Genomic DNA, 13,086 nt, shown 5'->3' with positions numbered 1-13,086 from the left:
GAAGAGTGTGGTAGAAGAAAGAAGGTCAGAACATGAAGCAGAGAGAAAAAGAATTCACCTTCAAACAAAATATAAACCCCAAGGACTCCCATCAACCCACCTTCTACAGCCATACCCTACCAACCTATAGTCACCACTCCATTAATCCCTATTGGGATTAATACACTGATTAGGTTAAGGCTTTCATAACCCGATAATTTCTCCTCTAAACTTTCTTATATTTTCTCACTCATGAGCTTTTGGGGAACACCTCATATTTAAACCATAACATTCTCCCCACCCCCCAAAGTTCTTGCCCATCTCACAATATAATACATTTAGTTGATTTTCAAGAGTCCACATAGTCTCAACCATTTTAGCATTGCCCAAAAGTCCAAGTCCAAAGTCTCCTCTGAGACTCAAGGCAAACTCTCAGTGTAAAAATCAAAAGCGAGTTATATGTATCCCATATATAAAGGCATATAATAAACATTTCCATTACAAAGGAAGAAATAGGGACCTAGAACAAAGGAATGGAACCAAAGCAAGACCAAAAACCAGCAGGGCAAACAATTCCTATAGCTGCATATACAGCATCTGGAGCACATGACAATGTCATGTTCTCTCCAAAGAGCCTGAGCAGCTCAACCTGTATGGCCTTGCTGGTTGCAGCCCACATGACTTCTCTGTTGGCTTGTCTATGCTCAATTCCTGTAGCTTTCCTCAGCAGATGTTTCACAGTACTGGCATTTCTTTATCTTGGGGATCTCCACTGCAGCTTTGGCTTCCTTCTCATATCTTCATGCATGGCCCTTTCAGGGGCAGCATGCAGGGACACCAACCCTAGTGCACTTTGCCTGATCTCCCAGGTCTTCCTTTGAAATCTTGAAGGCTCTTTGACCCCCTAACTCCAGGATCCTGCAATCCTGCAGAACCAGCACCACATGGTTGATGTCAAGCCTCCAAGGACCATGGCTACAGCAGCTTCTGAGTGCCTGGGCAGCTGAGAGTGGTGAAACAACTTTCTAGGGCCCCCTGTGCAAGTAGAGTGCCCCATACTGTCCAACAACAATGGAAGAGTTTATTTAATGAATTTTCATGTATGTGGAAGTGATTGATAGCATTTATTAAAACCAACTAGGCATAAGGGCCACTGGCATTCCATGACTTAGAACATTCTAAAGCTTTTCCAGCTTGCATTGCTAAACTTCCCAAAATTCCTCCCACAAATTCCAAAAAATGCCAAAAGCTTCTGAACCACATGGTCAAGTTAGTCATAGCAATGACCCCACCCTCAGTAGCAATTTCTGTTTTAGTCAGTTTTTTCACTGCTGTAATCAAAAGACCTAACAAGAACAATTTTAAGAAAGAGAAGTTTATTTGGGGACTCTTGATTTTAGAGGTCTCAGTCCACAGATGGCCAGTTCCACTGCTGTGAGCCTGAGGTAAGGCAAAACTCATGGAGGAAAAGTGTGGTAGAGGAAAGCAGGCCGGACATGGCCACCAAGAACCAGAGAGAGAAAGAGAGAGTTTCTCTCACAGACAAAATATAAATCCCAAGGACACAAACTCATCAATCTACCTTCTCCAGCTGTACCCTACAGGCCTACAATCCCTACTCAGTTATTCCCTGTCAGACACTTAATGCACTGATTAGGTTAAGGCTTTTATAACCCAATCATTTCACCTCTAAACTTTCTCAAGTTGTCTGATCTCAAATCTAAACCATAACAGTTCATGAGCTCTGCAGACATGGACCATGACAAGGAGTTTATTTCTTCTGCAGTATGTGCAAACTCCTTGAAATTAACAAAAGCAGATTTTTTTTTTCTAAACCATTGTCCTAGCCAGGGCTGGCAGTCACCCAACAATTATCTAGGAAAGTCAGGGATAAATTTTAATCTCTGCAAGTACAGGGGTGCAGAAAGGAAAGGACTCCATTTAAAATTGAAGACTCCTTATCTTTGAGATTCCCAAAGAGCCATCACAGCTAATTTTAGAGTTAGAGTGGGAATTGGCAGATATAGCCCTGTTCCCTGGGGTGCACTTTCAAGCAGCAGAAATTCAAATAAGCAAAGGAGTGAGATACAACAGGCCACATGAAAGTGATAGTTCCATCAGCAGGAATTTAACCAAAAGTTGTGTACTGATGCAAGTCAGCACAGCCAAATGTGTCCTAGCCAGTTCTACAGTATGTATCTACTATTTTCTTTTTTCTTGGATTTCTCAGATGTAGAAATCAATTTTCCACCAGTATCTCTCTACTCTACCGCCCTTTCTTCCCTGACCCTCTCCCTCTACCTAATGATCTCCATTACACTTTCATGGCATCCCTTTTTTTCCTCTCACTCTTTTTTTGTCCCTCTAAGCTTCCACATATGAGGAAAAAAAACATACTATACTTTTCTCTCTGAGTCTTACTTATTTCACTCAAAATTATGGTCTCCAGTTCCATCTATTTCTCTGCAAATGACATGATTTTGACTGAATAAAACTGCAATGTGTATATTATATCACAGTTTCTTTATCCACTTATCTGTTGATGGACACCTAGGCTGATTCTGTAACTTGGCAATTGTGAATTTTGCTGCGATACAGATGGGCATGCATGTACCTCTAAAGTATGCTGACTTCAATTCTTTTAGCATAACTGGGTCATATGGTAGTACTATTTTTAGCATTTTAAGGAACCGCCATACTGATTTCCATTGTGTGTAATAATTTACATTTACATCAACAGTATAGAAGAATTCCCTTTTCCCACACCCTCACCAGCAATTATTATTCTTTGTGTTCTTAATAATTGTCATTCTAATTAGAGTGAGAAGGAATCTCAGTGTAGTTTCACTTGCATTTCCCATATGGCTAAAGATTTTAAACATTTTTTTTTTCATACGGTTGTTTGTCATTCATACTTCTTTTGAGAAAAGTCTGTTCAATTCATTTGCCCATTCATAATTGATTTATTTGCTTTTGGGTTGAGGTTTTTTTAGTTCTTTATGTATTATGAATATTAATCCTCTGTCAGCTGGCAAAAATATTTTTTAGTTGTTTCTTCACTCTGTTGTTTCCTGTACTGTAAAGAAGCTTTTTAATTCGATGCCATCTCATTTATTGATTTTCTCATATTTTCTGAGGTACAAGGGTCCTATTCAGGAAGGCTTTGCCTGCACCTATATGTTGAAACATTTCCCTATTTTGTTTTGAACAGTTGCAAAATTTCTTATCTTTGATTCATTTTGAGTTAACTTTTGTACAGGGTGAAATATAGGGATCTTGGCTCAACATTCTACATATCCAGTTTTCCCAGCACTACTTGCTAAAGAAGCTATCTTTTCTCCATGTACATTTTTGGCCCTTCTATCAAGCATTAGATGATTGTAGCTGTGTGAGTTTGTTTCTGTGTCTTCTGTTCTATTGGCCCATATGTCTGTTTTATGTCAGTACCATACTGTTGTTATTACTATGGCTCTGTAGTATAATTTGAAATCAAGTATTGTCATGCCTCCAGCATTGTTCATAATTTCTTTGGCTATTCTAGGTCTTTTGTTCTTCCATATGAATGCTTAGACTTTTTTTTCCTAGTTCCAGGAAGAATGTCATTGGTATTTGATGGGTATTGTATTAAATCTATAGATCACTTTTGTTGATCTATTATGGTTTGGATATGTGGTATCCCCCAAAAGCTCATGTGTGGGAATGCAAGAACACTCAGAGGCAAAATGGTAATGTTATGAGGTGTCTAACCTCATCAATGGCTTAATCCACTAGTATGGCTTAATTGGGTGGTAATTGTATGCTGGTAGGGTATCCCTGGAGGAGGTAGGTCACTGGAGGCGTGCCTTCAGGGTTTGTATTTTGTCCCTGGTGAGTGGAGCTTGCTCTCTCTGCATCAAGATTGCCGTGTTCTGAGTTGCTCATTTCTTCCATACTCCTCTTCCATATTGTTCTGCCTCCCTTCAGGCCCAGAGCAATGGAATTTGCCATCTACAGACTGAGACCTCTGAAAGCATGAGCACAAAATAAAGTTTTCCTTCTCTAAAATTGTTCTAGTCAGGTCTTGGTTGCAGTGATGAAAAAGTTGACTAAAAAATGATTCTAATAAAGCACCTGACTCAAACTATCAGCCTATTATTAAATGGATTCCTGAACAACTCTCTTTACCTCCATTTTTTCCTCATCTTTTATTGGTACTGTCCTTTTCTTTCCAAGTATATTGTCAAAATAAGCTTATGCTTATCCCTTTTAATTGTCTTGAATCATGACTTTCATAAATACATCACATCACCAAATCTTTCCCTTCTGTTAGATAGCTATTTGACATCTTCATTCTCTGGATAACATCCTAACATGTAGCAGAACCCAGCAATCCAAACATTGGTTTCCGACTCCTCCTATACCTCCTCCTCTTCTTTCCTCTTCTTCACCAAGATAATTCCATTATAAATTTTTCCTGGAAAGAGGTACAACCATATCCCTTTTCTCGGTATAAAACCCAAAACCTTTTGTTCTTTTCTCCTGTGTTCAATTTTTTGATGAAATGGTTTTGGGTTGAGATCTATAACATATTTTGACTCAATGATACATCACAAAAATTCCCATAGAAATATAGTCTTACATTTATGTATTTCATTTTTTTCTTATTTTTAATTGATGTATAAAATTGTACATATTTATAGTGTACAACATGAAGTGTTTAAATATGCATACATTATGGCATGACTAAATCAAGCTAATTTAAAATTTGCATTATCTCACATATTCATTTGTGATGAAAACACATAAAATATACTCTCAGCAATATAATGCATTGCTATTATCTATAGCTACCATATTGTACAATAAATATCTTGAATTTTTTCCTCCTGTTTCACTGAATTTTTGTATCTTTGATCCAAATATCTCCAATCCATTATTCTTTCTCTCAAATATTTATTTCCTTCATTATGACCCAACCATTTATGAAGTCTCAAGCATTTTATATACAAACTAATACACTCTGGTCAATTTATTTCTCAATTTTCACATTTTTCTGCGTTAAATCTCTGGAGGTGTTTTTGCTACACATGGTTCATTATATCACCCATGACTGCTCTCCTAAGCTCACACTACACTCCACAATCAGACTTTGGTGTCAGACCAGCCTCGATTCAAATCCCTTTCTAGCTATGTGACCATGTAAAAGTTTGTCACCTCACTCATCTTTTTCTCCTCCTTTTACAAAATGGATATGATGATAATACAACTTTCCCTAGAGTACTGTTATGAAGATTAAGTTTACTAAAGCAATTACATGGTGCCTGGTGTGTTTGTGTTTAATACGATGAGCTCTTTGAGATAGAAAGTGAATTGAAAATGAACAGAAATTCAAAGACAAAATTTTAGGATATGTCATTCCCCTCCTTCTCTACTACCCCTCTACCTGAAACACACACATGCACATAGGTAACAATAGACATAAGGACTACATCAGCAAAGACAAAATAGGCACTGATTCAAGACAGAAAATCTAGTTATACAGTAGCCAGAGCCCCAGAGCCAGAAGAGAATTTGTGTGTTTTATTTCATTTTATTCATGTCAAATCATTTTATTTATCACTTATTATATATAATTATATAATGGTTAATTGAATTACCAACTTGATTGGAATAAGAGATGCTGATGATTAAGAGGCTTCTGGGTGTGTCAATGAGAGCATGTCTAGGAATAACTGGAATGTGGGATAGTGAACTGGAGACGCTCCCTATGCATGGATGGCACCAGCCAATAGGATGGAATAAAAGTTGGAAGAACAAGGAAGCAGAGGCAAATGCAAGCTCAGATCTTCTTAAACAGGTTCTTGATTGCTGCTTCAACCATCTGAGGATATCAAACTCTCACTTCTTCACTCTTCCAAAGCGAACTCTGCAGTGATTCTGCAGGTAGTTTCCAGAAGCATTAGTCTTAGACTAGGGTAGCACTATTGATCCTTCTTGTTCTGGGGCTTCTGGGGTTTCTGCATCTTGGACTGCACAGCTACTGGTTTTTCCAACTCTTTAGCCTACACATGACCATTGTGGACTATTCAACTTCTGGTCGTGTAAGCAAATCTAATAAATCCCCTTTTATAATCATACTTCCTGTTGATTCTGTTCCTCTGGAGAACACTTACTAATATAAATTATAAACAAGAAATACTATCATTTATTATTTATTTTTAATTTTATTCATGTCAAAAGAATAAAATGAGGGTGGAAAAAATAATTAAATATGATAAGAAGCCATAAGTATGTTTTTTTCTCTTTTTTCTTGCTATCTTCAATACTACCACAAAACTTCCAGCTTTATTTATTCCATTCTCCATTCTCTGAATTTTTATCCAACTACATTTCTCCACTTGGCAAATTATCTAATTATTTGTAAACCAAATATTAATCATTAAACAAATAGGTCTCTATGTAATCTGTCAGTAACAACCAGCATAAGGCTAATCAAAAGAACAAATATACTTGGTCCATTGGAGTCCACAATCTAAAAAGGAAACATACAAATTGGAAAGTTCAAGTAGTATGCAGTGAAGAGTCCCCTGCCCGTTATTGTCCCCATTTTTTTCCTCATGGGTGCCCATATCATTATGATGGTTTCATTGCTGTTGGTTTTGTTTTTTCAGTGCTTGGGATTGAACACAGGGCCTTCACTATACCACTGAGCTACTCCCCAGCTCCACTTAAAAATTTTGCATATGTCTTTTCAATGTCCCATTATTTATTTACAATAAAACATTTATAAAACGTTTTCCCAATTTTACATAAAAATAGCATAATAATATGCTATTCCACAAATTGACTTTTTAAAATTAAATATATTTTGAGATTATTGCAGAGTAACATATAGTTGTGTCAAAAAATTCAGGGAAACCCATGTATCCTCTACTCAGATTCCCAGTATCAACATCTTGCCAGGCTTTGGTACAAGGTCACAACCAGGACACTGACATTGATACCATCTAGTTGCAGAACAATTCCATCACTACAAGAATCCTTCATGCCATCTTATAGTTATACCCCTTTTCTACTCACTCACACTCCTTTCTTAAACTCTGGCCACCAGAACTATTTTCCATGCCTGTCATATTTGTCATCTTGAGGTTATTGTGTGAATAAAATTATGGAGTAAGGAACCTCTTGAGACTGGGAATCTTCACTCAATGTAATTCTCTCAAGATTCTTTCAAGTTGTTGTGCATAATAATAACTCATTCCTTTTTATTGCTAGGCATCATTCCATGATATCAATAAACCAGTATACACTTTCATCCTTTGGGTTGTTTCTAATTTTTGTCTATTGTGAATTAAGCCACTGTATACATCATGTACAGGTTTCTGTGTGAATATAAGTTTTCATTTCCCTCAGATAAATGCATGCCTAGAAAGGTAATTACAGAGTCATAACATAGTTTTATGAGAAATTATCAAACTATTTTCCACAGGGGCTTTACCATTTAAAATTCTCACCATCAATATGTGAATGATCCAGGTTCTCCATGTCATTATTGTTTTGTCATTAACTTTAATTTTTTTTTATTTTGATAGGTGTGCAGTGATATCTCCTTGTGGTTTTGATTTGCTAATGGCTAATGATAGTAAACATTTTCATGTTAATTTTCTACCTGAACATCCTCTTTGGTAAATTGTTTCTTCATATCTTTTTTACATTTTCTATTTGAATTTCTTATTTCTTTACTGTTAAGTTTTAGGAGTTTATATATTTTAGTACTAGTTCTTTGTTGGCTCTGTGATATGCAAATATTCTCTTTCAGTTGGTAGTTTGTCTAAAGGGTGTTTCAGAAAACAATTTTTTAAATTTTTACTAAATCCAATTTGTCCCCCAAATTTGAGAAAAGTCCAAGCTCCTTTCTCTGTACTCAAGACTTGGGAGGAAATCTAGTTCCTTAGTTAACTTTTTCCTGTATGATGGGGATAGGCCATAGATTTTTTTCTGTGGTGTTCTACTGCACTAGTTATTGTCTAAAAGTTTTCTGACACCAGTCTGCCGTTTCCTGTTCCTTTGAACAGGGAAAGCAGGCCACAGCTAAGGCTTTTTGCTATATTCATTGGCATTTTCAAGTTCCCAGTATTTTAGGATATAGAAGCAGAAAGAAATCACAAAGTGCTCACTACAATGTGTTTCTTGAGTCCTGAGGTTCTTAGCTGGTGGACTACCTTTTTTCGATCTTTCAGAGTCTTCCTATGTTTTTAAATATGCAATGTCCAGGGATTTTGTTTGTATTTAGGGGGAGGAATAGGGAAAATTATGTCTATCTACCTTCATGGAAAGCATATCTTATCTTTTCACTTGAATATCAAGAGCTATTTATGCCAGGTCATAGAGATTTTCTCACTTTTGCAATTAGACAATATTTCATTGCATGGTCATTTTACAAGGTTTTGGAGCCTTCCATGAAACTGAGGCAGCACAGAGACCCCTCCACCCCCCACATGGATTCTTTTTTTTTTTTTTTTTTTTAATGTTGATAGACCCTTATTCATTTATTTATACGTGGTGCTGAGCTTCAAACCCAGTGCCTCACACATGCTAGGCAAGCGCTCTACCACTGAGTCACAACCCCAGCCCCACCAACCTGGATTCTTGAAAACATGCCAGAAGAATTTCAGACGTGTCAATCAGAGTAACAGGCATGAGTTTATTAGAAGGAATAGGAAAGGGGACATTCTCAAGGAAGAGAATAGGTCCTCTCAAAGAGAAAGGCAGCTTGCCTCTCCTGTTCTCCCGTTTTATTGGTGGTCTCAGGGAAGCTTCCAGAGAGTCCTATCAGGTCCACCTCTTGACTTTTGATTGACAGCAGAATGACATAAAAATTTCTAGTCCACACTGCCATGACAACTCTAGATCATTTTGGCCCATACTGACCAGTTCTATTTGGAGACTGTTCTTACAGATTTTATGGTTAGGGGGAATTATCCTTATCTCTCTGAGTTTTGGAATCTGGTCTGTGTAAGGGTCACAAAAGTCTCCCACTTCAGCCTAAAGTTGTGTTGCCATTATTAGCATTTCACAGCACATTTCTCCTTCAGATTAACAGGTACTTTGCTAAAGAATGGAATATATCCTGTCAGTGTAAGCCAGGCAGGACTGTAAGTAAATTGCTTTTTTAAAATATATTTTTTTATTTGTTTTAATTAGTTACACATGGCAGTAGGATGCACTTTGATATATCATGTATAATTTCTCATTCTTCTGGTTATACACGATGTAGAATACCACTTGTTGTATAGTTATATATATACATGGGATAATAATGTCTGATTTATTCTACTATTCTTCTAACTCCCTACCTCCTCCCCTCCCTTCACTCCCTCTACCTAATCTAAAGTAACTCTATTCTTCCTTAGTCCCTCCACCCCAATTATGAATTAGCATCCACATATCAGAGATAACATTCAACTTTTGGTTTGGGGGGATTGACTTATTTCGCTTAGCATGATATTCTCCAGCTCCATCCATTTACCAGCAAATGCCATAATTTTCATTCTTCTTTAAGGCTGAGATATTCTATCTTCTACATAATACCACATTTTAAAAATTCATTCATCTGTTGAAGGGCACCTAGGTTGGTTCCATAGTTCAGCTATTGTGAATTGAGCGGCTACTGATGTGACTGCATCACTGTAATATGCCGATTTTAAGTCCTCTGGGTATAAACTGAGAAGTGGGAATGCTGGGTCAAATGGTGGTTCCATTCCAAGTTTTCTAAGGAATCTTCATACTGCTTTCCATAGTGGTTGCACCATTTGCATTCCCACCAGCTATGTATGAATGTACTTTTCCACATCTTCGCCAACATTATTGTTGTTTGTATTCTTGAGAATTACCATTCTGACTGGGGTGAGATGAAATCTTAGAGTAGTATTGATTTGCATTTCTCTAATTGCTGAAGATGTTGAACAGATGTTCATACATTTGTTCATCAATTGTATTTCTTCTTCTGTGAAGTGTCTGTTCGGTACCTTAGTCCATTTATTGATTGGGTTATTTGGGTTTTTTGGTGTTAAGTTCTTTGAGTTCTTTATATATCTAGGAAATTAGTGCTCTATCTAAGGTGCATGTGGTAAAGATTTTCTCCCATTCTATAGGCTCTTTATTCATGTTATTGATAATTTCCTTTGCTGAGAAGTTTTTTAGTTTGAACCATCCCATTTGTTGAGTCTTTCTTTTACTTCTTGGGCTTTAGGAGTCTTGTTAAGGAAGTCAGATCCTAAGCCCACCTGGTGAAGATTTGGGCCTAATTTTTCTTCTATTAGGCACAGGATCTCTGGTCTAGTGCCTAAGTCTTTGATCCACTTTGAGTTGAGTTTCATCCAGGGTGAGAGACAGGGGTTTAAATTTCACTTTGTTACATGTGAATTTTCAATTTTCCCAGCACCATTTATTGAATAGGCTATCTTTTCTCCAGTGAATGTTTTTGGCATCTTTATCTAGGATGAGATAATCATATTTGTGTGGGTTTGTCTCTGTGTTTTTTATTTTGTTCCAGTGGTCTATCTGTTTTGGTGCCAATACCATGGTGTTTTTTTGGTTTTTTTTGGTTGTTTTTTTTTTTTTTTTTTTTTTTTTTTTTTTTTTTTTTTGTTACTGTAGCTCTGTAATACAATTTAAAGTCTGGTATTGTGATGCCTTATGCTTTATTCTTCTTAAGGACTGCTTTGGCTATTCTGGGATTTTTATTTTTCCAAATGAATTACATGATTGCTTTTTCTAGTTCTATGAAGAAGAACTAGATTTATTGGAATTTTAATTAGAGTTGCATTAAATCTGTATAACACTTTTGGCAGTATGACCATTTTGACAATATTAATTCTGCCTATCCAGTAGCATGGGAGGTCTTTCCATCTTCTAAGGTCTTCTTCAAATTTTTTCTTAATGTTCTGTAATTTTCATTGTAGAGGTCTTTTCCTTTTTTGTTAGACTTATTCCCAAGTATTTTAGTTTTTGAAGCTATTGTAAATGGGGTAGTTTTCTTAATTTCTCCTTCAATAGATTTGTCACTGATGTATAGGAACATGTTTGATTTATGGGTATTGATTTTAGATCCTATTACTTTGCTGAATTTATTTAAAAATTTTAGAAGTTTTCTGGTGAAAGAGTTCAAATTCTTCTTTTCCTACTCATATCCCTTTAATTTCTTTCTCCTATCTGATTGCTCTGGCTAGTTTCAAGGACAATGTTGAACAGAAGTGGTGAAAGAGGTCATTCGTGTCTTGTTCCAGTTTTTAGAGGAAATCCTTTCAATTTTTCTCCATTTAGAATGTTGTTGGCCTTAGGTTTAGCATATATAGCTTTATGATGTTGAGGTATGTTCCTACTATCTCTAATTTTTTTAGTGTTTTGAACATGAAGGGGTGCTGTACTTTTTAAAAGAGAAAGTATGTGGGGGTCAGCACAGTGAGCCCATTTTATAGGATTATCCCCTTAACCTCATGCTCCCACTGCTTGCAAGTGTCTGTCCACTGTCAGATATACAATAATTCACTTAACAACCCCTATGTATGTGTGGACATTTTAACAATTATCTGCAATTATTAACAATTCTGTAAGTAATAACTATATGTATGTATATACATATATATATACACACACATATATATTCATATACATGCAAGTATATCTGTTGGAGAAGTTCCTCAAAGGTGGAATGAATGGATCAAAGATATATGCGTTTGTAATACTAATTGTTGCTGAGCTGCTCTCCATAGGAATGGTACCAATTTATACTTCAAAAAGCAAAATATGACAGTACCTGTTTTCCTATACAACATGTTCACTATCAATAATTTTTCCAAGTTTATAGGTGAAAATTTTATCTCATTTTAATTTCATCTTATTTTTAGAAGAGTTTAGCATCTGTATATATATATATATATATATATATATATATACTTCAGAGCCAATTTCCTTTGAATTTATGATATAATAATGTTCACTCTATGAACTTATTGTTTATATCCTTTGAACAATATTCTATTAGTATTAGTTTGTTGGGATCATGTCTAGGATTGCTGTAAATTTTAGAGGCAGGGTATGAGTTAAATATATTAAAATCCATTCATTTAAATATGTACTTTGATCTTTGGTTTTTATTTATTTGTGCTGGAGATTGAACCCAGGGTCTTGCACGTGCTAGACAAGTGCCTTACCACTGAGCTACATCCCCAACCAAGTCTATGTTTTGTTTGATAAATGTGTTCACTCATGTAGCCACCTATACCACCAACATATAGGGCATTTCTGTTACCCAAAAAGTTCCCCTGGGTCCCTTTTTAACCACTTGCCTCTCCACAAAATATTCTCAAATATCATCTACCTAACAAAGGCTAATTTAATTAGAATGACTAGGCAAGGTATTGCTTTATTCAAGTCTAACTGTTCCTTCCTTTGGGTTAAATTTATGAGAAACACAGATTATGAGCTATTAAAGTAGAGAAACTATAGCTTTCATATATTTTATACTGCATTTGGTATTGCAACTGTTTAATCAACAAATATTATCATCAATCAACATTTCCTTCTAACTTGAGACTAGTCATCATTAGGTCAGAAAAATGAAGAAATAATTAACTCACAATTTACAATATAGAAACAGTACACTTGTTACACGGTGCTTCATTACTGACTAAATGATTCTGAATACATGCTTATGTTCTTTTAAAGAAGGAAGAATGACAACTATACTGTAGAGGCCCTCTCAACAAAATGACAGTGAGCAATGTATCCTCATGTTGAACTTTTCCTGCAGAACTGATATGTAATCACTGATCCCCAGTCAACTTGGCAGAATTGAACATGAACATCATTATATATCCAGAAACCAGAGTGGCAGCTTCCAACCGCTGTATTTAAACTTGTTTTTAAGGTTGCTTTTATCAGTGTGGAAAGAATGGAGCCCATAGCATCTGAAGAAGGAGAGAGGTCATCTGAACTCATTTTCTATTTACTATAGATAGCACAGGAATATTTAAACCTTTAGTATCAGTCATTCTAGCAAATAAATGTAAACCAACTACAGCATGCTATGCATCTAACATCAACAGCATTTCAGAGGGGTTGGAT

This window comes from Sciurus vulgaris (assembly GCF_902686455.1).
Source record: "Sciurus vulgaris genome assembly, chromosome: 7".
Lineage (NCBI taxonomy): Eukaryota > Metazoa > Chordata > Mammalia > Rodentia > Sciuridae > Sciurus > Sciurus vulgaris.
This window is presented reverse-complemented; position numbering follows the sequence as displayed.